The sequence below is a fragment of the Lemur catta genome, chromosome 8, assembly GCF_020740605.2.
Source record: "Lemur catta isolate mLemCat1 chromosome 8, mLemCat1.pri, whole genome shotgun sequence".
NCBI lineage: Eukaryota > Metazoa > Chordata > Mammalia > Primates > Lemuridae > Lemur > Lemur catta.
The window spans coordinates 4,934,083-4,961,016 of NC_059135.1; the positions used below are offsets into that span (position 1 = coordinate 4,934,083).

A 26,934-nucleotide genomic window follows, 5' to 3' on the forward strand; every position below is an offset into this window, starting at 1 on the left:
CTAAAAGTAGGAAAGTATAAAATACATAAAACACGTACATTAAATATTTCATTTTAATTTAAGACCTATAATAAATTAAAATGGGGAATATTTTAATGCAATGCCTCGGCTCTGACTGGAATTCTGAGTCATTTTTCTTGCACAAACCACACCCGGAATGCATTCTTGATGATGTGTCATTTTGTTTTCTGTAAAGCCGAGCGAGTCCTTAAGGACATTGAGTTTTACACTTTTTCCCCAGCCTTTACAATTATCTCACTAACACCTCATTGCTGAATTTCATGTGCATTTTTAAGCGAGTCACTTTTATCTGTTTTTCTTTTATTTATTTGCTTCACTGAAAACTTTTTTATTGTCTTTTTGGATAGAAATGGGAACATATTTGTCAGGGGGGATGACCCGTCATCCTTCCGCCGGAAGCGCGCACGGCCCCAGTGCAGCCCGCCCTGCGCCTCTTGTCTGTGACCCGGAAGTAGACCCAGCACCGCACGGAAGGCCAGGCCGTGGATGCCAAGGCTGGGCTCATATTTGATGCTCAGGTCAATGTGTTTCTGAATCCCCAAACCTAAGTTTCCGGTAGCTCAGAAGGTATTTTTTATTAATTCACACTCCTGCACCTTTCGACCTTTCCCAGGGCTGCTTCTGCCTTGGCCCCGCCCACTGTCGGGGGGACAGCAATCTTCTCATTTCCGCTGATGCTGGGGGGTCTGACGGTGCGTCCAGCTTTGGGGAACACGGGTCTGGCCTGTGAGCTGCCCCGACACCGTGGCTGCCCGAGTCAGTCTGTCTCCACTCTCCCCCACGCAGGTGTTTGGGGTGGAGCTTGCAGAGACAAAGTTCCCGCATGGGGGTCTCCTTTGCACCTCCATCCTGTGCCACAATGGAGAACAGGAAGAGAGGCTGCTTTCTGTCTGTCTTTCTAAAGGGTTTGTCTGTGATTTCATAGCAACACTATATTGCTAGTCATGTTTCATTTGGTTACTTGATAAATTTCTTAATTATAATATTATAACAAGTACAATAAACAAAAACAGATTTGGGAACAAGAAAAACGCATTTGTCAAATTTAATCAGAAGAGCTGAACAACACGATTAAGCTTGAATTCTTTCCCCAACACCAGTGAGAACACATTATTTTCAAGCACCCAGAAAATATCCACGAAGACACTGACAATGTTTTAGGCAAAAAGAAACCATAAAAAATTCCACAGTGAAATAAACTTTGAATTAAGAAATAAAAACTAAACAATATATTTCTAAATAAAGATTGAATTTAGGAGTAAACATCCTTAAAGTAATGAAATACTTAGAACTGAATAATAATAAAAACTCTGTGAGTCAACATTTTAAAAATTGAAGAAATCGGTGCTTATGGAAAGGTGTGTAAATTTATTTACTAGGAATCAGAAAAGATTGCAAACAAATAAGTTAAATATTCTATGTAGGAAACTTAAAAAAAAGAACAACAGATAAAACACAAATCCAAAAAGAGCAGAATAATAAAGATAAATCCAGAAATCTATGAAATAGAGAATAACAACACAAGTTCGTTGTATGAAAAAAATTAGATAAACCGTAGCAAGGTGAATTAAGAATCAAAGACAGAAAACGTAAATTAACAATATATAAAATGAATAGATAGAAAACTACAGATTTTTAAAAAAGAGAATATCATGAACAACAGTGTTCTAACAAATTTTAAAAGCTGGGAAAAATAGATAAATTCCTGGAAAAAATATAGAATTTGAAAATAGGCACAAGAAAAAAATAGAAAACTTGAACAGAACGAGAAAAATTTAAAACTTTGAAATAGAAATTAAAGACTATCCCTTCTGAAAATAATCCTTAGGTTCAATTTGACAGGTAACAAAACTTCCAAGGAATAGATAATTTCTATGTTATGTAAATTAGTCTGCAATGTCTAATATCCAGTAAAAAATGACCAGGTGTATGAAGAAGCAAGAAAATAGGAACATTAATTAGAAGGGAAATTAATCAATAGAAACCAAACCAGAAATGACAGATGATAGGATATACAAGAACATTAAAAGCAGCTGTTATAAATATACTTCATATTTTCAAGAGAGGACAGGACAGCATGGCTATATCAAGAAGAGACATGGGAAAAAAAGACCCAAATCAAACTTCTAAAGATAAAAGAAAACAAGGTTCTGAAATGAAAAATACACTGGGTGGGAATAATAGCAGATTGGACACCACAGAAGGAAAAATGTGTAATCTTGAAGACAAAGCGATTGAAGCCATCCTAAATAAACCGCAGAGAGGAAGAACGAAGCAGCATCAAGTAATCTAACTCATGTGTCTTTGGCATTCTGTATCTATTAAAGAAATGTGCAGTTAAAAACTTTTCAACAAAGAAAAGAATAATGACCCAAGTGCCGTGATCCCAGAAATGCAAAGCTGGTTTTGTTACGGCAAGTGTTACAGCCGATGGTCCCGAGGACAAACCGAGCGGCACACAGAGTCGGAGAATCAAGAGTATATTCGCCAGCAGGCTCAGAGGGGTCTCGCCACCAAATTCTGAGCCCCGTCTACCCAATTTTTCCCACTTTTATTAGGTTGGGGTGGTCCGAGGGGTGGGGTCTCAGGTGGCTGATGTGCCAGGTGATAGATGGGGGTCTTCCTTATCAGTTTAACATTTGAAAATCAATCACTGCAAACCACCCTATTGACAGATGAAAAAGGAAAAAACACAGAATCTCCTGAATAGATGCAGAAAAAGCATTTGGCAAAATGCAACATCCACTCATTATAAAACCTCCCAGAAATAAAAAAAAGTGTGTGTGTGTGTGTGTGTGTGTGTGTGTATGGAATATCTTCAGTCTAATGAAGGACATTTATGAAAAACTGCAGCTAGCATGGTACTTAATAGTCAAAGACTAAATGCCTTTTTATAAGATCCAGAGTAAAGCAAAATGTCTGCTCTCTCCACTGCTATTCAACATGGTACTGCAGGTCCTAGCAATGGCAACAAAGTAATCAAAATAACTTAGAGGTACTCAGATTAGAAATGAAGAAGTAAACCTGTCTTTATTCTCAGATGACATAATCACCATATTCCATGGAATCTATTTTAAAAAGCTGCTAGACCTAATTAATGAGTTTAGCAAAGTTGCAGGATATATCAAGGATGCTCTACAAAAATTAATTGTATTTCTATACACTGACAAAATTGAAAATTGAAATTGCATAATCAATACAATTTACAATAGCATCAAAAATATTACATACTCAAGATGACAAAAGATGTGTAAAATTTTCACACTGAAAACTGCAAAACATTGTGAGAAAAATGAAGACTTAAGTAAATGGAGATCTGTATGGTGCTCGTGGTCTGTTTGAAGGCTCAATATTGTTAATGTGTCAAGTCTTCCCAAGTTGATCTACAGATTCAGTGCAATCCCTAACAAATAAAAATCCTAGAAAGTCTTTTTGTGCATCGGGGGGAAAGGAGGTGGACAAACTGATTCTATTTGTATGGAAATATAAAAGACCTAGAAGAGACACAACAACTTTGAAAAAGAAAAATGAAATTGGAAGATTTACATTATTTGCTTTTAAGACTTATTATAAACTGTAATCAAAACAGTGTGGTATTGGAATAAAGATAGGCATATAGATCACTGGAAGAGAATAGAGTCCAGAAATAGACCCATATTTCATGGTCAATTGATTTTTGTCAAAGACGCAGTGGGAATTCAGTGGGGCAATGATAGTGTTTTCAACATATGGCGCTAGGACAATTGCACAGCTGTATGTAAGAAAAATTTTCCTTTCTTCACATAACATACAAAAATTAGTTCAAAATAGATCATAGACTAATATAAGAGTTAAAACTCTAAGAACGCTTTCAGAAAACAGCATTGGAGAAAATCTTAGTGACATCAAGTTGGATTCAAAAATAAAACCCACTAATTACAAAAGAAAAATATCAGCAAACTGGACCTCATCAAAACGAGAAAACATGCTCTTCAAAAGACAGTGTCACAAAAATGAAAAGGCAAACCTTGGACTGGAAGAAAATATCCATAAATCATGTACCCAACAGAGGACTTGTATATAGAATACATAAAGACTCTTAAAAACTCAATTTAAGAAGAAAAACAACCTAATAGAAATTGAACAGACACTTCACCAAAGAACATATACAAATGGCAAAGAAGCATGCAAAAATATACTCAATAGCATGAATCACTGAAGAAATGAAAATTAAAGCCACAATGAGACACCACTACACACTTATTAGAATGGGTAAAATGTATATATTTTTAATGACAATGTCAACTGTTGGCAAAGATGTAAAGCAACTGGAACTTTCATATCCCATTGGTGAGAATGTAAAGTGGTACAACCACATTGAAAACAGTTTGACAATTTCTTATTTTTTTTTTAATCCTGAAGCATGCCGGACAACGTTTGACAATTTCTTAAACATTAAATACACACTTATCATACTGCCTAACCATTCCATTCTTAGATAATTACCCAAGAAAAATGAAAACATTTCCACATAAAGACTTGTGCACAAAGTACAAGTATTATTAATAATACTTATAATAAATTTTAATAAGTTTAAAATTATAAGTATATCCTAAATTATTATTACTTATAATAATCTCAAACTTGAAACAATCCAAATATCTATCCAACAACAAATGGATACAATCAGGGCATATCTATATGACGGATACCACTCAATAATAAAAAAGAACGAGCTAACACACAACAGCATGGGTGAAACTCAGAATGATTACGCTGAATGAAAGAAGCTGGGCCAAAAAAGGATACATTTTTATGATTCCACTTACATAAAATTCCAGAAATTCAAACTAATTCATAGAGATAGAAAAATATATAAAATCAGTGATTTCTATTAATAGATATGGGTATGAGAGAGGATGGGTGGATTTGAAGAGCCATGAGAAAGCTCTTGGGAGGGATGGATGGGTTCCTTATCTTCACTGGGATAATTGTCTCATGGGAGTAAATATATTTGAAAATTTATCAAATTGTAACATTAAGTACATACAGTTTATTGTACATCAATTATACTTTAAGAACCTGTAAAAGAAAAGGAAGGAAGAAAGCAAGCAGGGGATCCCTTTGGACCTAGGCAAGCATAAGGGAATCTTAAAGGAAATGAAAATATGCAAATGTAAGAGAGGAAATTATGATTTGATTCTATCAAAACTAAAGTACCATATAGATAATGACAACAGACAGATGAGAGATTGGTTAAAGATATTTACAACATATATAACTGATAACAGATCAATATCAGGAAATTACAATCTTGTTTATTCTGTGAATAAACAGGCAAATAAAAAAATTAATTTAAAGCAAGAAACTATATAATTTATGCTAATACATACATGTGCACACATTCACAAACTTATTTTCCAAGGGCACACATCAGACCATTTAGGGCAGCTCCATCTGAGGAAAGAAGTAAGAAATGTAGAATGGGAAAGTAGGGAGAAGGGAATAAATGAAAGCATAAATACATGCCAAGAGGTGCCTTGTGCAAGTCATGGTGACACTGTGCCCTGAAACAAGGAGGATAAGAAACTTAAAGCTCTGCACCTGAAGTCCAAAAAAGAAAAGGAAAAATAAAAGTATCAGTATGTTTCTAGTTTACAGAATTTTTATTTTTACCGAGAATGAATCATTTTTCCCCAAAATAATCCCTTCTTTTATTTTCTCTTTTGACTTATTGTGATTAACTTTATTAACAGAATAATTGTATTCCATTGTATGACTATGCCACAATTTACATATCCATTCTACTATTAAAGGAATTTGCATGGTTTTGCATTTTTGGCTTTACGTCTAATGTTGCTATGAAAACTTTTGCACATGCATTTTGGTTTACCTGTGCATGTATATTCAATTTTAATAGAGAACACCGGACAGTCCCAAAGTACTTACACCGATTTGTTTACACTGCCACAATAGTGCACGTGAGTTTGTTACTCAGCATCCTCATCGACACGTAGTGAAGTCAGTCTTCTAATTTCAGCTAATCTAGAATGTATCTAAGAATTTGGCTAGTAAGATAGCAGTACCTTACTGTTTTTCAAATCTGCATTTCCCTGATAACTAATGAAGTTGAGGTTCTTCTTAGACTCTTTTGGGAAGTTCCTCATCAAATCTCTTGCACATTTTCCTCTTTGTTTATCTTGGATATAAGCCTTTGGGTGATTACATATTTAACAAATATTAACATATACATTTATGTTGGTATTGCATTTTATTCTTTTAAAGGTACATTTTGATGAACAGAAATGCTTAATGTCAATTATCAGTTTATGTTCAACTTATCAATTATGTTCATTATGTTTAGTGTCTTTTTGTGCTGTTTCAGAAATCTGTCCTTAGGCCAAAGTCATGGAAATATTCTCCTATCTTTAGTATTTCTGGTAGTGCAGGTCTACTGGCTGCAAATTTTCTCAGCTTTCATCTGTCTGGAAATTCCTTATTTTGCCTTTATTTTCAAAGGATGTTTTCAATGTGTATAGAATTTTAGATTGTCTGACACACAGCCCTGCACAGCTGTTGTTCCAATGTTTACTTGCTTCCATGATTTACGTGGTAAAGTCTGCTGTATGTTTTATTCTTGCTCCTTTGAAAGTAATGTACCCTCCCCCACCTCCACCCACTTTTAAGATTTTCTCCTTGTCTTTGATTTTCAGCAGTTTGACTAAGATATACTTATTCTGGTTACTTAGTTGGGGTTTGGTTAGATTCTTGAATCTACAGGTTGATGTCTTTTATTTTAAAAATATACTTAACCATTATCTCTTCAAATATTGTTTATACTCTTTTCCCTCTTCTCCTTTGGGGACACAAATTATATATATCTTATATTCCATACTGTTCTTCCATTGTTTTTCTCCCTTTGCTACAGTTTGAATAAATTCTACTCATGTCTTCTGCTATATCCAATGTGCTGCTAAATACATCTAATAATTCTTCATTTCAAACATTGTTTTTCAGTTCTAGAGTGCCCAGTTAGTTCTTTCTTATACATTCAATTCTGTTGAAATTCCCCACAGTTCCCTTATTTTTCCATGTTATCTTTTATTTTCTTGAACATGATAATCAATTTTTAAAAATTCCCCTTTGATAACTCCAGTGTGAGACTACTTATATGTTTATAATTTTTTTCTCTTAGTTTTTGTTTATCTTGGCTCTATGTATTTTTTTTTTTTACCATGCTCTGTGGTTTTAAGATTTTATTTTGCTCATGATAGATGAAAAATTGTAGAGGCTCCAATAATAATGTTTTTCTTCAAAGAAGTTTACAGTCTTTGTTCTGTCAGACTGTGCTCTACCAGTGGATCACCTTGATCTTATCAAGGCCTGATTTTCAACTTCAGTACAGCTGGTCTCTGTTCCTCATGCAAGGATTTAAAAAAAAAAAACACCCCCAGGGAAAACACTGGGGTTCATGCGAAAATCACCCCATGTGCTTTCCTTCCCCCACCATTGTGCCTTTCAGTGCTGTCTACATTAGTTGCTGCCCACTGCTTCCAACAGTCACTTTGTATATTCTATTCAGCTTTAATAGGATTTATTTTCTTGGCATGAAAGTTAGTCCAATTTAAGTCACTCCATTATGTCTGGAATCAGACATCTGATTTGTCTTGCTTAGACATATTTTACAAAGTTTTTATGGCCTCATTTTTTATATACCTGATTGGAAAACACAATGTTGGTGTCATATATATATATGTATCATATGTAGCAATGGAAAAAAATATATATACGTATTTACTGCTATCATGCTTCTGTTAATTTCTACTTGTATTTCAGTTTTTGCGTTATGTATTTTTAAAGCTGTAGATAACACTTTCTAAAAATTTAAATGCCCAATTTTGTCTCAAGTGTTTTATGTAGCCATTGTTGTCATAAAATTTCTTTATCTCATCGATGATTCATAGCACAGAAAAAAATAGGAATTAAGATACTGTCAGAGACAGTAATAGAGGGGGAGTTACCTGCTCACCACATTGTTTCTTACTGTCTTTGACAAACCATTCAAAATTTCCCTATTTCATTCATCATTGCCTGTCAGATTTTCCATATGTAATAACGTTTTAATATTGTTTAATTGTAAGTTCTTTTCTAAGCAGTGGTCCATTGTGATTTTCTGTTTTAGTAGAAGATGTGAGCCATTGCCTTTTAATAAATAGCACTTATAATTTGTCAGGTTTTGTGCTTTATTTTTTGGTAACTTTGATATTTCTTTTTTGTTTTTCCATTTGCTCTAGGAAGCTATGGCTTATTTATGAATATAACACCAGTTGCCAATCACACAATCTACTCCTTAGTCTGTTAGTGTCACCTTCTAAGGTTCAGGTGAGTTAGCCTGCGGACAGCTCCCTGCCTTGCAATCAATTCGTACATTTTAATCACAGCCCATCATTTAACTACCTTTGTCATTGCAGGGTAAGACTCTTACGCGTGGAATCCTCAGTTGTGTCACCTGTAAAACAAATCAATCATGGAAATGACTCGATCACTAAAACTAAAAAGGTAAAAAAAAAAATGTGTTCCACTAGGCTTTTTTGTTCGTTTTGTTTTCTTAATAAAAATATCTACCCACAATATGGCTAAAGCAGCAGATGTCTTAGTTTTGGCTGGAATTACATCAAGCAGGGGCACTATTTAATTGATGCTGATCAGCTGAGATTGATTGGTTATATCTCTAAAATTGGCTCCCAAAGGTCAAAGCTTTATTCTTTGACACATGAGATTTTAGGAGCTCAAATACCTTTCAAAATCTATGCCTTTTCATTTGAATAACGTTACAAAAGAATTTAAGTTGCAAGCCCATATATTAATACAACATCACAAGATAGAAAGGAAAATAAAGAATATAAACATATTTCAGACATGGGACCAACACGGAGAGGGAATTCTCAGTCTCGAAATACAGGGACTGAAGTTTCCTTCCTGGACTCTCCATGACCTGCTGCAGTGGATTCGGGGAGAGAAAGATGACAATTGGTATAGCCTGTTTATTTCCACCAGGGGGAAGTATAGCATTGCAAATAAAGTTAAATAATTTAACAAGTAGGGTAATGACATAGCTAGTGACTCAAAATGTGTTTTTCTTTTCTTTTCTTTTCTTTTTTTTTTTTGCTGGTTTTGCTGAGAGAATGTAGGGAAGAGATAGTTGTAAGACTACGTGAATTAACTTTTCAAGCCTCGTTCCGGTACTACATGATAAGAAGAGAAACTCCTGTGCGGGAATTCAGTGAAACTTGTCCTGCTTCTCCAGAAACAAACTTCATACTATTATTTTGAAAAACATAAAATAGGTATTGACAGAAACCTTACCTTTGTGTTACCTCTTTCTAAAATATATGTCATTTTCAACGAAAATCAATTAAAATTTGTCAAGGCTAACTGACCTGGCGTAAGAGTTGAATGATAGTAATTGTGGGTTTCACAAGTTAATTTACGTAATTTAGGATTTGTCAAGCATTGGTCCATGAGGGAAGAATGCAAACCACACAAGATTAAGGGCCGCTGCCCCGCAGGCACCAACAGCCCAGGGCTGAGCGAGTGCCGCAGGGAGCGGGGAGCTCTGGAATGGGAGACCTCACTTCACTGGACAGTCCAAGGGCTGATACTGACCTCCCACGGATAGATATGTTGACCACAATATAGGAAAGAAAGCTTTGTGGAAAGATATAAAAACTGGCAGCTACGTGGTGTCACACACAATGATTCACTGGCCATGGGGCCTCGAGCAGGTCACAGAAGACTCTGCGTCCCAGTGTCCTTACCCCAGTTGTCCCAGCAATATCTGAAGACCCTTCACAGCCTCAGATTCCGTGATCCAGTGGTTCACATTACGCCAGTCCAAACTCTCAAAATGAGCTTTCCTTGAGGTTATTGCTAGATCCTGGAGAGAAGTCATTCAATCCCGAACCTTCAGATCCGGGACGCTTGTTACCTGCTCAGGTTTACCTTCCTCACGAGGTCACAGCCTGTGGGGACAGAGAGCGTGGGCCCTTCCCGTTCACCCCTCTGCCCCTCAGATCACCGCCAGACCTCGTAAAAACCACCTTTTGATCAAGGAAAAGTGAGTCAATGTGTGAATTAGTAGCAAGTAGTTTTTTTGTAATTGTGGAAAGTATCATAACATAAATTTTACCGTGGTAACCATGTTGAAGTGTGCAGCTCAGTGGCGTCAAGTACGTTCCATTGTTGTGTGGCTGTCACCACCGTCTGTCTCCACAACTCTTCCTCGTCCCAAACTGAAACTCCGCACTCATTAAACAGTGACCCCCATCCCCTCGCCCAGCCCCCGCACCTGACATCCTACTTTCCATCTCTAAATTCGACTCTTCCAGGTGTGCTAGTCAGTGCTCTCCAGAGAAACAGACCCATGAAGACAGACAGATGATAGGTTAAACAGGTGGGACTTATTGTGGGAATCGGCTCCCATGATGAGGGGGTGGAGAAGCCTCACGACCTGCTGCCCGCGAGCTGGAGAGCAGGAAGCCTGTGGTGTGACTCAGTCTGACTGCACAGGCCTGGGCACCAGGGTCATCAGTTGAGTACGTCCCAGCCTGAATCCCAAAGCCCAGGAACCGGGAGCTCCAGTGTCCCAGGGCGGGAGAAGGTGGACGTCTCAGCTCAAACAGAGAGAACACGTTCACCTTCCTCCTCCTTTCCGCTCCAGCCCTCAGGGGTGGGACGCTGCCTGCCGCACCATTGGGGACAATCTTCTTTATTCAGTCTACGTATCCAAATGCTAATCTCTGCCAGAAACACCCTCAGAGATACACCCAAAATAATGTTCTACCAGCTATCCAGGCATGCCTGCCCTCGGCTAAGTTGACACATAAAATTAACTGTCACACCAGGTGCCTCATGTAAGCGAAATTGTACGGAATTTGTTCTTTTGTGCCTGGCTTGTTTCATTAGCATAATGTCCTCAAGGACCATCCATGTTGTGGCATGTGTCAGAATTTCCTTCCTTCTTAAGACTATTATTCCATTGTCTGTACACACAGCATTTTGTTTATCCGTTCATTGATGGGCACTTATGTTGCTTCCACCTTTGGCTACTGCGAATCATGCTGCTATGCACATAGTGCACAAATACCTGTTCGAGACCCTGCTTTCAATTATTTGCAGTATTTTCCCAGAAGTGGAATTGCGGGCTCATAATGGTAATTCTATTTTTAATTTTTTGAGGCACCATCGTACTAGTGAGTAACAAGTGGTTTTGAATGAACGTTGTTTCAGGAAGGGGTGGTCCTCTGCAGAGCTAGACCCTAAGCGTTCTCTGGGGTCGGGACCGAGTCCCCACCTCGTGCACTCTTGGAGGGTGAAGCAGTGCACACGCTGGTGTCAGCTGCTCTCCGAGTTTCTGCTGAGAAAAGAGGAGAAAGCTTCCCAGAAGCTGAGGGGAGACTTCCCGAGCTCAGTACAGGCTCCTGTAGCAAAGCTCGTGTCACCGCCTCACAGCCTCCCACAGGACTCCCCCGCGGGACACTCCACTGATTGAACCCCCTTATCTTGGTGTTGTCAGCTGTACAATGTCTTGCTGGCCTTCCTTGGCCTCCTTGTCCCCAAGTCAGACAGTCCCCTTTAGAGATAGTGCCCCTAACCTAACATTTTAATAAACCTCAGTGTTTAACCCAACATTTTTATAAACCTGAATGTCTAATATTAAAGTCGACTTAAGGAAGTTTTACTATAAGAAAAAAGTCAGTAACAACAGGCTCCCACTAACATGGGCGGGGCCTTGGGCAAGGGTACACAGTCCTCGTACGTATGTGCATAGGTAGATACGGGACAGAGAGATTTAAAAGGTACAAATTAAATTGCAGATATCTGCTAATAAATATGCTCTATCACTCTAGCTTGAAAACGTACCTTCATAACAGCAAAAATTGAGCAACATATATAAAGAAAACATCCGTGTTTAATTATTACTGTGTATGCCTGAATGTCCTGTGGATAGGCTATGCTATTTGAGTAAGTAAACAGCAACATACACAATTCATAATTTAGGTATTATCCATAAATTTTTGTCTTTTCTTCATTTCAGCAAAAACACTAGTTATGTTGTTATAATCAATAATTTCATATAATGTACATTCTATTCATAGTAATGATGAATTAGCAAATGTCCTTAGAGCCTCTAAGGTTCTTAGATTGTTTTTTATTAGTTTCATTTTAAAGAAACTTCGATTTGCTAAATCTATAGCAATCAGAATTGTCAATAAAAGTTCTTAGATGATTACTTAGGCCTGGAAATGTGCCAGGAATTTACGTATCTCATTCAAACATTGTAATATGGCTGTGTAAAGGATATTATCATTGTGGCATAAAATAATATGAAATGTTTTAATTTTATCATTTAAATGATCACCGCTCATGATTTCCACTAGCCCTTAAAGCAGTATCAGGATTCATAGAGAAATAGGAAGAATCGGCTTTAGAGCCACACATGTTATATCTAGACCTATGCATATACAAATGTAAAAGTGACACAAATCGTTTAATATCCAAAAATGCTCCTCAGGCACCGGGTGCAAGTGTTCTGAGTACTCTGTTTAGCCATGTTTTGGGGATCACCCACAGAAAATGGATGCCTGCACTACTGGGAAGTGATAATTGGTTACGCGGGAATCAGTTGCATCCGTGCTGTGTGCAAGGAAGACTTTGACAAGTGAATTATTTTGTATTTTCTCTTTCCTAAATGGTCAGAGTGCAGCGACCATCTCTGAGAGCTGCAGTTGCACAACCCGCAAACCTTCACAGCTTTTGAGTAAAGCCACCTTTGGTCTTGAGGCCACAGACCTATTGAGAAACATTTCTCTGGGACCTGCACGGTAGTTGTCACCAGAGCAGATGTATAGAGTTTAGGGCCACTCTGTGCCAGAGCCGAGAGCCAGACCCTGTGCAAAAGGGGAGCCTGTGTGCTTTGACACATTTATTGGGAGGGGCGTTATAGTGACTGCCCCCCTCTACAGCTTGGTGCCAAAGGCAGGGGCTCCCCTTGTCTATGCCAAAGGCGGACTCAATCAGCCACTTAGCCTGAGCACTAGACGGTTGGGGGACTCCCAGACTCCTGTCCCTCAGCACAGAAACTGACCCAAAACATGGGCTTCAGGGCCAGCAGGTGGCACTCGTTTTCCAGCCAAAGGCTCCAACCTGCTCCTGACCGCGGCTGTTGGGGTAACTTTCAGATTCCAGCCTGGAAAGGAAGGTGGGGGTGCCGCGTTCCTAGTGAGACGGGTGGAGAGAGACTATTAACTTGTTTAAATCCCTGCTGGGCATCACCGCTACGAGGCTGCCCAGCGCCCTGTGCAACTCCCGGCAGCGTGTTGCAGGAGGGCAGGCCCCCCGTGCTGCCCTGGAGATGGGGCTCGGGCTGCAGGCTGCCAGCGTGACCCCAGTGCCCAGCACAGCTCCTCTCCTGGGGTCCCTCGAAAGAGAGGCAGAAGACAGGACTTTAAAAAAAAAAACAACAAAGAAACCCTGTTTTAATAGGAAGACGAAGCCGCCTATAGGGGTGAGGGCTGGATTGGGGCTTCCAAGGCCAGGCTGCAAGGGTGAGCCTAGGAAGCTCTGGACCAGCCGGCCCCCCACGTCATGTGAACGCGTCTGTGGTCCGCTGAGGACCATCCGCCGGCAGAAAGGCATCAGGTCTGGCAGGAATCGTGTGTGCCCCCGTGTGCCCGCTGTCCCTGCGCTCCAGGGGCCATGCCTGACAAACAGGTGTTCTTCAGGGTCCTCACCCAGCCCTGTGAAATGCATCTGCTCTATTATGACCCCATTTTACACGTGAGGTCACCGGCGCTGAAGGACTTGGTTAAATGGCCCGGGTAGATTTAAAATCGGTTCCAAAGCCCATCATTTGAACAAACTAAGGGCTCCCCTGCACACGTGTGGGGAGAGCCATGCCAAGGACAACAGCAACAGCGGCAGCACACGGCCGGGACAGGCGAGACCGCAGTCGTGTGGGGCAAGGCTGGGTGGGGAGAGACCACACTCACGCTCCGCCAGCCCCTCCCCATGCAAGGTCCGGTCTGAACGAGCACAGCCGGAAGCAGAGCTCGCTCAAACCCAGCTCCGGGCACGTGAGCCGCCCCACCCTTCCGTCCACCTCCTGCTCTATCCTCGCACCTCCCCAGAAACACCGTGGAAATTCTGTTGTTCCCACTGTCCGGCAGGCGAGGCTGGATCTGCCCCCGGGAGTGACAGGCTGGGCCTGTGACAACTCATGACCAAGTCAACCCTCCCGTGGACAAATCTCTGTGCACCACGCAGCACATTTCCAGTAACACCAACAACAAATGATCGCTGACTCAGGCTTAAAACAACACCCATTTATATTAGTATCTCGTGGTTCTACAGGTTGGAAGGCCAAGAACAGCGGCATTGAGAGTGTCACAAGCCTAAACGCAAGGTGTCAGCAGGCTGCGCTCCTTCCTGTGCCTCCGTGGACAAATGGGCTTCCAAGCCCGTTCGGGTTGGTGGAGGGTCCGGCTGCCTGCAGCCATGGGACTGAGGGCTCGGGTTCCCTGCTGCCTCTGCCCGGCCAGTCTTTGCTCCCGGGCCGGGTGTTCCCTGCATTTTCAGTGTCCTGGGGGCGGCCACAAGCTTCCTCCTCCTCCTCCCCACATGGCTTCCCCTCCAGCCACGGCAGGTCAGTGCCTCTCACGCTCCGAGTCCTCTAAACTCCTCTGTGGCAGCATCTCTGGACTGCAGCTGGAGAAAGTTCTCTGCTTCTAAGGGTGAAGGAAACCGAAATATTTCTGCCCCCGATATTGAGGACTGTTACGTTAAAGACACTGCAAACGCAGGGGAACACTCTGCCTCAGCTTCTGCCTGGTGGCAGGACATAAATCCTTCCTCACTGGAGACGTCACTTGCTTAACGGCCCAGAGAAGGGACCAGAAGAATCCGGGAACAGATTTAATCGTCTTCCCACGTTTTCCCGCCTTTTACAAGATTAGCGCAGCTCTCTCCTTTGTCTTGTCACCACACAGGATTTGTGGCTCTTTGTTAAATACTGTTCAGGCGAGGCCCCTAAGCCACTGTCCTGAGAGAGAAACACCTGTGAGCTGAGACTCTCCTAGACAGATTCTGGCAGTCGGGGCTGCCTCCGGCGAGGGAAGGTGGCCGCTCAGAGAAGGGGCAGGCAGGTTCCTCTCGCTGTTTCCTCTCTTGTATCTTTTGGCTTGTCCATGGGCAAGTTTGTTTCGCCTGTTTCTCGAATGGCACTTAGTCCAGGGAGATCACCCACTTCTCACTGTCAGTGGCCACCACGCACCCACCCACGCTCATTGCTGTCTGGAGTTGAAAGCTGTTCGCCTGCGGGGTGTGCGCGGCTGTTGGTTAATTGTTTCGTGACCATTAGGATACTGACTCAAACTATTTATAAATCACCTCGGGAATTTATTGACAATGCAAATTCCTGGGCCTCATGAGGACCCCTGGGAGTTCCAATGCAGGTGGTCTGTGGACCCCCCTTTAGAAATGTGGCTTAGAAGAGGACTTCACCCCTTTCCCCCAACAAGGGGTGGGACTTAACATCTCTGGGGCCCGACTGCCTCACCTGAGATACTGAGGTTGAAATAAAGACCCTGCCTGAGAACCGGGAAAGGGACTCTAGCTGTGGAGCTCGGGGTCTCAAACTAGGGGTCCCCAATATGTGGCTGTGATGCCTACATTTCACGTATACCGACGTGTGCTGTGTGGGAGTTTGGGGCACCCAAGATGTGGATCATTCAAAGGATGGTTAAAGAAAGGAAAAATTGGGAAAAGACTAAAAAGTTCAGTAGTAGAAATATCAGCCAGTGGTTCCTGGAGAAAAAATGCCTTTGAAAAGCAATTTAAGAAAGGAAGAGAGGGAGAAAGAAAAGCCAGCACATTGGATTCAGATGATTCAAGTGCAGAAAGCTGAAGTGCTGTGAGTTTGCTCCTGGGCAGAGTGTCCCCGGGCTGGGTGGCAGCTGGTGGCCCTCCTCCTGGCTGTCTGCCGGCACACCACCCCCCCGGAGTCCTAAGGGCAGCCCAGGAAGCTGCACACACAGGCAGCCTCCTCGGAAGTGCGTTTTCCTGGTCTACAATCTTCCTCTTCCATCTGTAACTGCTGGCTTCCTCCACATCCCCTTCCTTTAAATAGAAACACTTATCAGCGAAGCCCAAACTTCAGCTGTATTGGCTGAAATGTTATCTTCCTTTGCCCAGGGCCCAAGCAGCACCTGAAACTATTTCTGCGGCTGCTTAAAGTCATTCGAAAGGCCCTGATTGAATCTTCTTCTCCCCGTATCAGTCCAGTGTAAAACAGAATTTTTAAAAACTGGAGAAAAAATCCCGAGAGAGAACACTGGCCTGGGGCAATTCTCTGGCACAGCAACTTCCTACTCAAGAGAAATAGTTCCTGAAAATTCCCAGATGAGGCATCATGTTCTGGCTAGAGGATTGAGCCTGCAGCGTCTTCCAGGAAACACGAATGCAGGTGCCAATGTCCCTAAGGACAGAAATGGGTCCCTCCAATTCCCCACCTTCCAGAACCCGCTCCCCCGTGGAGACTGCCTGCTAATGGGTCTCAACTCCCCGGCTGATGCTGGCATCTCCCTATTCGACTCTCAGTCTCTTCCTCTTCGGGAGAGTTGAGACGGCAAAGGAGGAGGATGTTCAGAAGCAGTGTCCCCGCTTTTTCCTTCCCGGGCTCCTGTGGCTGCAGAAACCAGGATTTAAAGGCCAGAGAGCAGCGTCCCCTGTGCTGGCAGCTCCTGCCCTGGCCGGCGTGTGCCCTTCAGGGGGGTGCACGCTTCTCTCCTGGGAGCTAAGCCCCTCGAGGCAAAGTGGTACCTCGGCCCCACTGACAGCATTTGTACCAGGACAGCCCCTCTGAAGACGTGTTTTCAGAGGATGGTGCACTGAGCTGAGAGAGCAAACAGCTCCCCCTGAGGCTGGAGGACGGGGCCGCTGGGCTGGGGGACCTCAGAGCCTCGCTGGCCTTGCCATCCCCATGTCCCTTCCCCGTCAGCCTCCCTTTGGAAAGAGCCCCAATAGCAAATGTGTTCTTACTAAGGAATATTTACTTTTCCATTTTTAATTCCTCAGCCACACAGCTAAATATCACTGTAGGGTAACCAGTGCTAGAGAGTTGATAAGATTCCAACCAAAACGCCACATTTAAGCTGTCAAGACTGGGCTGTCCTTATCTGAATTACATGCAGGGCTTGAGCTGCCCTGGTCCACCCCGCCGTCTCCTGGTGTGTTGGGAGAGGCCAGGGCGGGTCCCACTGCTCTGCCACCTGCGGCTGTTCTCAGGTCACCCCTTTTCCCCATCCCTCTGACCCCAGCTCAGCCCCCGCCCAGGTGCCGGGAGCTCTGGGATGCTCTCCTTGGAGCCACTCGACTGATTGACAGAGATTGCATCTCACAGTGAGGAGGGCGTGGCATTCAGTAGGCGCTCAATGACAGGTGTTGAAGGAATGAATGAATGTGTGAGGGCGGGTCCCCAGGCCCCACCGCATCACAGACACCGGGCTGTGCGTGTGTGGCAGACTTCATGTGCTGCGATGACTTTTTAATACAGAAGAGTACTTCAACCTGGATTCCAAATAGAACTCTTCCCAGAGTCCAGGAAAAGAAGAAACAATGGGTTAGCCTCACGGGGTTTCAGGAATCTCCCTTCTGCCTTTCCGACTGTCCCCCACTTTAGGGGTATGTCGCCTCCCACCCTCCGGGGCTGGGATTGCCCTAGGGCAGCTTCCTCCCTGCACCTGTGCGACAGGACAGGCCGGGATCAGCCGCACCAGACCGGAGTCTGAGCTACACACCCAGGAATCCTCCTCGGCATCTTCCCGCCGCACGGCCACTCCTGGGCCTGGGCCCTCCAGGGCCATCTCCTGGGAGGTTTGCCAAGACCCTCTCCATCTGCCCCGGTTCCTGGTCTTCTGTGGGCAACCGGAGGAATGAACACACACCACGCATGTGCACATCCACACACATACATGCACACATCCACACCCATACATATCCACAACACATACATGTATACACATGCATGCACACATCTACACACGCCTGTGCACACATAACATACACACATGCAGAAATACACATGCTCACACATACAAATACACACATAGCATACCTACACATACACATACACACACACCCCTCTCAGAAAGGCAGAACTCAGGGATAGTCTCGAGTTCCCATTAAGGAAGAAAAACGTTTGTCTAAAGGCAACAGGAGCTACAAGTTTCTCTCCCCCACAAGGGAGCATGGTCCGCAGCGCCATGCAGAGGTGCAACAATGTCTCCTTCGTGCCCAGACCGTATCTGAAGCTCTGCAGTGCACGAGAGGTCCTCACCGTGCCTTCCTAACACAGCGCCTTCACCCCGTTCCCCTGTCTCAACCACAGGGTGCCGAGGAGAAGCTCTGGACATATGGTCTTTGCTTCACCTTGAGATAGGTCAACTGCCTTGGAGTGACACGGCTCTTCAACATAGATAGTTGGTCTCTTGCCTGTGTTACTTTCTTTATGGACCCACTAGAGGCCCAAATATCCAGGTTGAAAATCACTGACTAAATCCAACTTCTCACACACATGAGAAAGGAGGCTCAGAGGGGCAGAGGGACTTTCTCAGAGTTGCACAGCAAGCCAGTGGCATTGATGATAGCTTTCCAATGATGGGTTAGGGCTGAACCACATCCCATTGGCAAAGCTCTCTGATCCTCCTTTGAACACTAACAACTATCTCTCAATAGAGTAAGTCATGCATGGACTCCGGTCTTTTAAATTATAAACACTTTATGCCGAGGACAATCGTCCAGTGCTTGGGCCTGCCTGTGCTCAGCACAGAGCTATGCCGCTTCCCAGGAAATCACCGCGGCTTCTTGCTGACCTCTGCCTGCCCAGCCTCCTCCCGCTGTGCCTCCAGCAAGCCAACCACAGCCCCGCCTCAGCCCTCGTGTCCCTGTCCTGCCTGCTCTCACCCCAGGTGTCTACACGGCCCCGACCTCACTTCAGTTCCATCTTGTCACTAATTTCACCTTTTCAACGAGGCCTCATGGACCACTTTACATAGAACATAGGCCTGGGGGCGGCAATTTTGTGCAGTTTGTTCATTGTTTTATCCCCATCACCCGAAGAGCGGCTGACACCGGGTAAGTCCTTAACAAGTGTTTGCGGAAGGGATGAAGGATCCTACAATAAGACAGTACTGTCACCTGCTTTCACAGATGAGAAGGCAAGACACAGGTTAGGTAGCTTGTCCCAGGTCACTAACTATGTACGTGGCCCAGTGGTGGATGCACAGGTGTGTAGGGGGACCCTCCCAGGCTATTAGCTTAGTGAGAATGGAAGGAGAAAGGACAGAGACATTGACAAGACCACGTCACTAGGACTTATGAAAACAAACCTTGAAGCCAGCTACCGCAAGTGTTTAAGCAGGGAAGTGAATGTTGGTATCGATTGCTTTTAGAATGAGAGAGACAAACTTGGGAATTATTTGCATAGTATTTTAAAACTAACAGGAAACTTGAGGAGCAATTTTGCTGCATCTACTCACTCAACAAGGCTTAAAACTAACACTGACATCACCGGGCCCCGTTAGCCTGGCAGCAAAGAGCAGGGCCAGGTCTTTGACTCCCATCCCAGTGCTCCTTCTTTTAAACGATGCATTCAGGTCTCTCAAGTTCTTAATACCACAGTAGCAATCCTCTGTGCTACAACAGATGCATAAAATTTGTTTTAAAAACTTCCTGAGATCAATTATACCGATTTTCTGATATGATCTGTATTCGTTTTCTACGGCTGTGTAACAGATTGGCACGAACTCAGTGCCTTATAGCATCACAAATTTACTATCTCACAGTTTCTGTGAGTCAAGCATCTCCAGATGGGTTAAGTGTGTGCCCTGCTCAGGGTCTCACCAGTCTGAGCTCCAGGTGTAGGGACAGTGGCTCTCACCTAAGCCTCAGGGTCCTCCAAGTTCGTGTGGCTCCTGGCAGAATCCAGAGGCACACGGCTGTAGCCCTGAGACCCCCCTTTTCTTGCTGGCTGCAAGCTGGGGGTCACTCCCAGCTCCTAGGACCTCCCTCAGGTCCCAGGCACGTGGTCCTCTCAGGATAGCGTAGCTCCCCCCGCAGCTGTGTGGTTGATCTTCAAGGCCAGCCAGCTGGTCTTGGAGCCTTATGTGCCATAACGTAATGGCAGGAGTGACCACCCATCACCTCTGCCATGTAACAAAGCCTAATCCGGGGAGGGCGATATCCTCGCATTCCCAGGTGGCACTCAAGGGGAAGGCACAAGGTGTACACGCCCAGGGCCAGGAATCTCCGAGGCCACCTTAGAATTCTGCCTGCCGCACCATTCACGTGCAATAGCATGTCTTTATAATTCTTTTTAGTTCAATTCTTATGTGATATCTGAGGGAAACTTCCGCACACAAATTTGTAAAACTCTCCAAGTGGACCTTTACATTTTTCACCACTGCTTAACCATATTTCATCGGGACATTACTGCAGATTCCTCTTTGAACCTGGCTTTACTGAGTTTACTTACTCCCCACAGCACTGGCGTGCTTGGAATGCGATTCCACTTTGCATCATCCACGCCCCAACTGCCACAGCCCCGGCAGAGACACTCCTCGAGCTTCCCGAAGCTCTTATTTCCAAAAACCTTCTTCCACCCCATTTGCTGGTGACATTGTCCATGAAACTTCCAGACCCTTCCTCTTTGCTTCTCAGGCCCCTCCTCCCGTTAGCCTCATTCCACAGTGGATGCCCTGAAGGGGAGGAAGATGGGTTACAATCAAAGAACTTCTAGAAACTGCTTTGTCGACTTTGATGTCTTGAAAATCCCTTGATTAAAGTTTACCAGGTTCTTTTGTTTCTAGAGCTCTTAATTATGAACAATCACCCGGAGGCACAACTATAGGATTAAATCAACAAATCCCAAACCTCGGAAGCAGATGCCTCAGCGACCTATTTATTTATTCAGCAGGTGCCTGTGTGGTGTTTGCAACTCGGCTCCACAAATGCTCTTACAGAGGGGAAATCCTCCTCCACGAGATTTTTACACAAGACAAGGGAAGAAAAGTCCACTTTCCTGTCCCCAGTTTCATAGGGTTTACTTTGATGCTCAACACCTGGCTCTGGAGCTCACCGTTGTCTCTCGGCTCAAGTTACTGTCATCTGACCCCCAGCAATGACCCACTTGTGACAGCAGACCTCCCAGACAATAACTCAGCTCATGAACGACCACAGTCTGCTCCTGTTTGTGTTTACTCTTGTGTTTGTCTCTAAGAAGAAACCGTATTTCTCTGTTAAAGGAAAATGACTTTGTGCTAAGTGGTTATTGTACTACGTTTGTCTCCAGATAAATTATTTTTATCAACATAATAAATACTGATTTTAGAAAGCTTAAGGGATTGTGGGTGAACAGCTGTTATCCATCCCTAAGAGTATGATTTTTGCTTGCATAGATCTGGATTTGATAATAAAATAAAACCCTGATTCTCAGAATGCTTGGGGATCTGAAGCTTTCATTGATTGAATTTTCTGGTGACATAAAAGCCAATCTAAATGTTTGTTTCAGCTCCTGTTGAAGAAAATCTTTCTCAAATGTGATGGTCGGAAACATATAGAGACTCCCCTTTGGAAAAAGAGAATGTGGTTAATCTATTGCTATAATAAGTGCATTGAACTGAATGTAAGGTGCTTTAAAGACTTTGTTATAGAAAGACACATTTTGGGGGTGTCTGTTCAGCTCAGAATGACCCCTTTAAACTGTCACACTCTGGTGAGCCCTGGCCTTACTTGTGCAAAATGCACCTGTCCTCTGGCCAGAGTGGAGATGGCACCTGATCCCCAGAGAGCCATTCAGAACATTTTCCTGGGGAATTCGGGCCTAGGACCAATAGCAAGAAGGCAGTTTCTCCCTGAAATTATAACCCGTGAACTTAGGAGCTGGGGGCAGCCGCTTTCTATACACCATGAGGACTAAGGAGCAGAGAAGGCCGGTATCTGCTAAGGAGCAAGACTGAAGTGAAGGTGAAAGACAGTTTCTCCCTAGATGACCACGGGCTTCCCACACTCGGCTCCAGCCCTTCCTGGGCAATTTGCAACCCCCTTGGATTGATAACTCAAATTTCTCTTTCGGTGCCTTCACAGTCTGCCTTTTGTCCTCATAGATATTTATTCATTTTCAGTCAAAAATATTGAGCCTATTCTTCACCCACCCATTTATTAAATAAATCAGCATATATTGAACATTTTATCTGTGCTTACAGTAAAAATAAAAGGGAGAATAAATACAGGTGGCAAAGAAAAAGTGTAGATATCAACAAAAAGAATTGGAAATGTTACCAGGCATTCTTTAACAATGATTCTTCTGTGATCACATACACGGGGCTTCAGGGCAGGCTGGCCCCGAGGGCAGCTGAGCTGGCCAATACCCGAGTGAATCCTCTGAAGCCCAGTTCTGGTTTCCAGAAACCTGATTTTGTTGTGACCCTCACAGTGGTTCTCTTTCAAGGACAGATGCAAGTTCACCAGACTCATAGAGACTGATGTATAAACCTGAGGCTGATTTATCCATCAATAAGGACAGATGCAATCATTGAAGGGACAGGAGGGTGTGACACTGCTCTCGAGGCACATTCTCCTTCCGTAGGCTGGCTTCTAGGACAGCTGGATGACAACACTGCTTGATTCGCAAAGAATGGGAAGGCTGGTCTTGGGGTACTCCTCTCAGCTTAGAGTGAGTAGCAAGGACACCTGACTGCAAGAAACCCCTTAGTCAAGCTCCCTTCGGCCCCAGTGGAACCGGCAAGGGCTCTGCCAATGTTTGTGTCTAGGTTACCACGTGTGTCCAACACTCTCCTTGCTCCAGCACAGCCTAATGCAATTGATTAGGTTTCTGCTGATTGATTTAAAATCCCCTCTGCCTTGTTCCCCAGTGTCACTTCCAGCTGGCTTTTGACATGTTCCCAAACTTTTCTTCCTCATCTTTTGGGAAATCCCTGAAGTTTACTGCCTTGGTGGCTAATGATGTCCAGTGAGTGGATTCTCCCAGCTCTACTCCAGGCATCTGGAAAACAGCGCTGGTGCAGCCGGAGAACCTGGTAATGCTGTCAATGGACACACCGGGTTTCTACCGCTGTCGGTGTAGCTTTCTGAAACAAAAATGGAGACTTTGGAGGAAGGAAGCTGTGTGTTTTTTTAATAACAGTACTTTGTTTTTTTACTGCCATGAGTGGACCTCTAGTGATTCATTCAAACACCTCGTGCCCAACAGTAGCTCACCAGCAGGGAGAGGTGCCTGGCCACAGCACAGCCAGGGCCCAGGCAGACAGCAGCCTGCCAGCCTGCCCCGGCGGCTGCCAGCAGTTTACCCAGAGGACACTTTTCCTTGTTTATGTCAGATCACTCTGGTTCCTGGCAGCTGAAGAATACTTGCAATTATCCCCAAGTCCCAGTGGGTTCTTGCAAGGCCTCAAACTACAAGGAAACTCCGTCTGATTAACTGTCACTTTCTGCCAAGGGCAGCCTTTCACTCCAGCCTGGCTACAGAGAAAGGAGCAATTTCAAACTCTTTCACAAACTTTTAATTTCATTTTGTGCACATAATCACCCCGAAGGGCAGATAACAGTGTCCATCCCACACGAGAAACGAAGGCACTGGTGATTAAATGAAAGCTTGTCCAAGGTCGCTCTGGAGCTGAGACCAGAACCTGACCGGTCTCCAAGGCCAGTGCTCCTTGTGGGGTGGGGGCTCCGGGCCCCTCATTCGCCTGACCTCGATGTGCAGCCACAGCAGCAGACATGACGGGCTTTGCCTCCAAGGCCCTCCTGGGTGTTTTGAGGGAGGAGAGAGAAGTGTTGTGCTCACGAACCACATAGAAAGTCCAAGTCTTTGCAAAATTATTGAACCTGTGGAAGGTGCATGGCCTTCAACAATATATGTGCAGATATGGCCCCTTTTCTGCCAACGCAGAGTCCTGAGAAAACTGAGAGGAGCAGTGGTGGGGTTTGGAATGGGCCTGGAAGCTGTCTGCGGAGGCTTCTCAGAGAGGGCCTCACCTCGCACTCCTGGGCAGACGGCCGGGGCTCTGTGGTCGCCGCTGGAGTGGACAGACTGGAAGATTCTGGAGCTGAGGAGCAGCTCCTGGCAAGGCCACTCGTGCCTACATTCCAGACCCTGCTGCTTTGCTGCAGGTGCCCTCCTGGGTATGTGGGACAAAGCCCACCCCCCGCTGTGCTGTGCCCACCTTCTGGCCGAATGCTGGCTAACGGGGAATGCATTTTCTCTGGAAGCTGTTGCTTCACACCGACCCAGCAGCCTGGCCACTGACCCTCCGTGCTGTTGAACTTGAGTGTCAGGACATGATTCTGAAAAATGGCCATTCCACAATATGGCTGTCAGGGATAACCCCTGGAAGTGTATGTGTCAGGACTGAGCTCCTGTTTTCCAGAGGCTCTAGGGATGGGGAAGTCCAAGTTTGTTCTTTGTGATGAGAGAGGAATCAACTGGGTGATCCTTCTACCTCCTACCCCGCACCCTTCCGTCTCTGCTTCAGCCAAGCACCTTCCGTGGACACACACCTGGCCTCCTCACCTGCCAGGCTCTACTGGGCACCTGTCACGGGGGGTGGGCGAGCCCGGAGCAGGGGGAGGCAGGCTCGGTCCACACCTGGAAGCTTCTCTCCTTTCTCAACCTCCTGAACCGAAAATCTGAACCATGCAGGAATTTTCTCAAATCTGACCTGTAGGAGACTGTGGCAGGACAGGAAGATGAAAGCATTCTCAACTTTTCCCCAAATGTTCACATTGAAATTTTTAAAACTTACAGAAAAGTTGAAAGAATAGGGCAATGAGCAACTGTAGTCTTTTCACATCTACGTATTGATTCAGCAATTAACATTTCATTTCATTTGTTCCTTCTCTGCCTCTGTAGATACATAAATAATAGATCATAATATATTGCTACATATATGTATGTATTATATTCTTATACATACATAATGTATATATAATAAACCATGTGTATATTTATACTTTATAGCATATATAAACATTTATAATATATAAAATTGTTATATCTATTTATGTATTCACATAATACATATGCTTATATACATATATACATATTATATCATATGTGTATATACGTATGTGTACATAAGTATATATGTGCATATTATTAATATATGTGATATATATTATATCATAATATGCATTATATTATTTTCATATATGTACATATATACCCCTAGAACAATTTAATGTTGGAGGCTGGAGCTATTTGGAAGTTGCATGTTACCTAACTCTATACTCTTAAATACTGAGAATAAGGACAATTGTATTTGATTCCAAAAACAAAAGCCAAGGAAAATAGAAGACTACCACTTTATCCAAAGCACGAATAGAGCACCATAACAATGGAAAATAATACTCAAGATGTTAAAATGCAAATTTTAATTTCAATTAAAGAGAAGATACATCTTAAGAGATGTGATATAAAATTTGACTTAGAGGATGATGACATTTTGATTATCCTTCACTGTTCTTTTGAGCAACCTTTAGAGGGCTAGGGAGACTAGCCTAAATAGTCACACCATAAATAAGGGCAAAGGTGGACCCCCGAGATATGATCATAGATTAACCAAGAAAAGAAAAATATCGCCTGCTAAAGAAACATTGAAGCACCTGGTGACCTCAGTAGATTAAACAAAAACAAAAACAAAAACAGATGAAAACCTGGTGTCCACTGGCCATTCAGACTTGCCAGGCCTTTCTGACTGTCAAACAGGTAGGAGTGACTGAGTCAGAGCCGCCGTGAGGATGACCCGTGATGACACATCCGGGTTCTGGCCGCTTCTCACTGAGCTGACTTGTCACTGGGCCTCTCCTCAGGACACTGCAGCCGCTTGATTTACAAACTGTTCTGACCGCAATTTGGCAGCTCAGCTGCAACTTTAAATCTTTACTCTCCCTGAGTGTAATGCATAATATTAATTAAAATGTTGATGCTCATGGGATTCACAAATTCCATAGTTTTAAAACTTTGTGTAATTTTTAAAATTATGATTCAAATAACACTGACCTCCCCGAGGAGTTACTTTATGGTAAGCTGAACTAGAAATAAAATTAAAGTGTCAGATGAGAGTGAAATATACTTTTCTGCCTTAATAAATAGGCGAATACTCACATCCTATGAATGCAAATGTGTTCCCCACCTACTTCTCAGGCGCACCTAGCAAGGCCTCTATTCATCACCCTGGGTTTCCCTGGAAACCACTGATAAGATTTCAAAACACTTCAAAACAATATAACCGGTCTCTTGAGATGTTTCCTCCGTTGCCAAGGAAACCTGTCTCTCTTACTTTGGCTCTGGGAGTGGAAGGAATGCAGATTCCTATGCCAGGAGCAAAACAGTATCTAAAATTTTTTGAAGTCGAGATTAGCCCAGAGCATGAGGATGCTCAGGTGTCTCCACCCCGCCACCTGCTGGGTCTTGCCCACCACCTGTTGTGAGGGGCCCTCACTCGCAGGCTGGGAGATCTCTGCCCCAAGGCCAGCCTCCTCCAGCAGCCGGACATGTAAACTCTTGGCAGATGCCCACGCGTGCAGTGTGCGGTAGTCGGAATGCAGCCTAGCGCCCTGCGTCTCTCCCTGTCTCCGTCTCTGTCTCTCTCTTCTCAGTCACATGCTGTTATCCAGGTAATTAGCGGAAACACAGCATGCAAAACTGGCTTGGCCCCGCCCTGTGACTCAGCCCAGCTCCCTGGTTGTGGGGAAGGGTCTGTGGTGGGAGACAGGGAGTGGCTGACGTCTCAGGGAGGAAACCAAAGCTGGCCCACAGAGGGGAAGCCTCTCCCGCCCCCTCCCGCCAGGGCTCAGCTC

The 26,934-nt window shown here is 44.0% G+C and overlaps 1 protein-coding gene across 2 annotated transcripts in view; it reads right to left on the reverse strand.

Annotated features, from left to right (window-relative positions):
* Positions 1-22,269: 22,269 nt before the first annotated feature.
* SH3BP4 (SH3 domain binding protein 4) overlaps positions 22,270-26,934 on the reverse strand; it is a 109,088-nt gene continuing 104,423 nt past the window's right edge. Inside the window, exons 5-6 of one of the 2 annotated variants that reach the window (XR_006736772.1) lie at positions 24,634-24,804; positions 22,270-24,420 (exon numbers count right to left, since the gene is read on the reverse strand). The gene's annotated coding sequence lies outside the window, so the exon portion shown is untranslated. Of the gene's footprint in view, positions 24,805-26,934 lie in introns of both variants that reach the window. The other variant, XR_006736771.1, reaches the window with a different exon arrangement.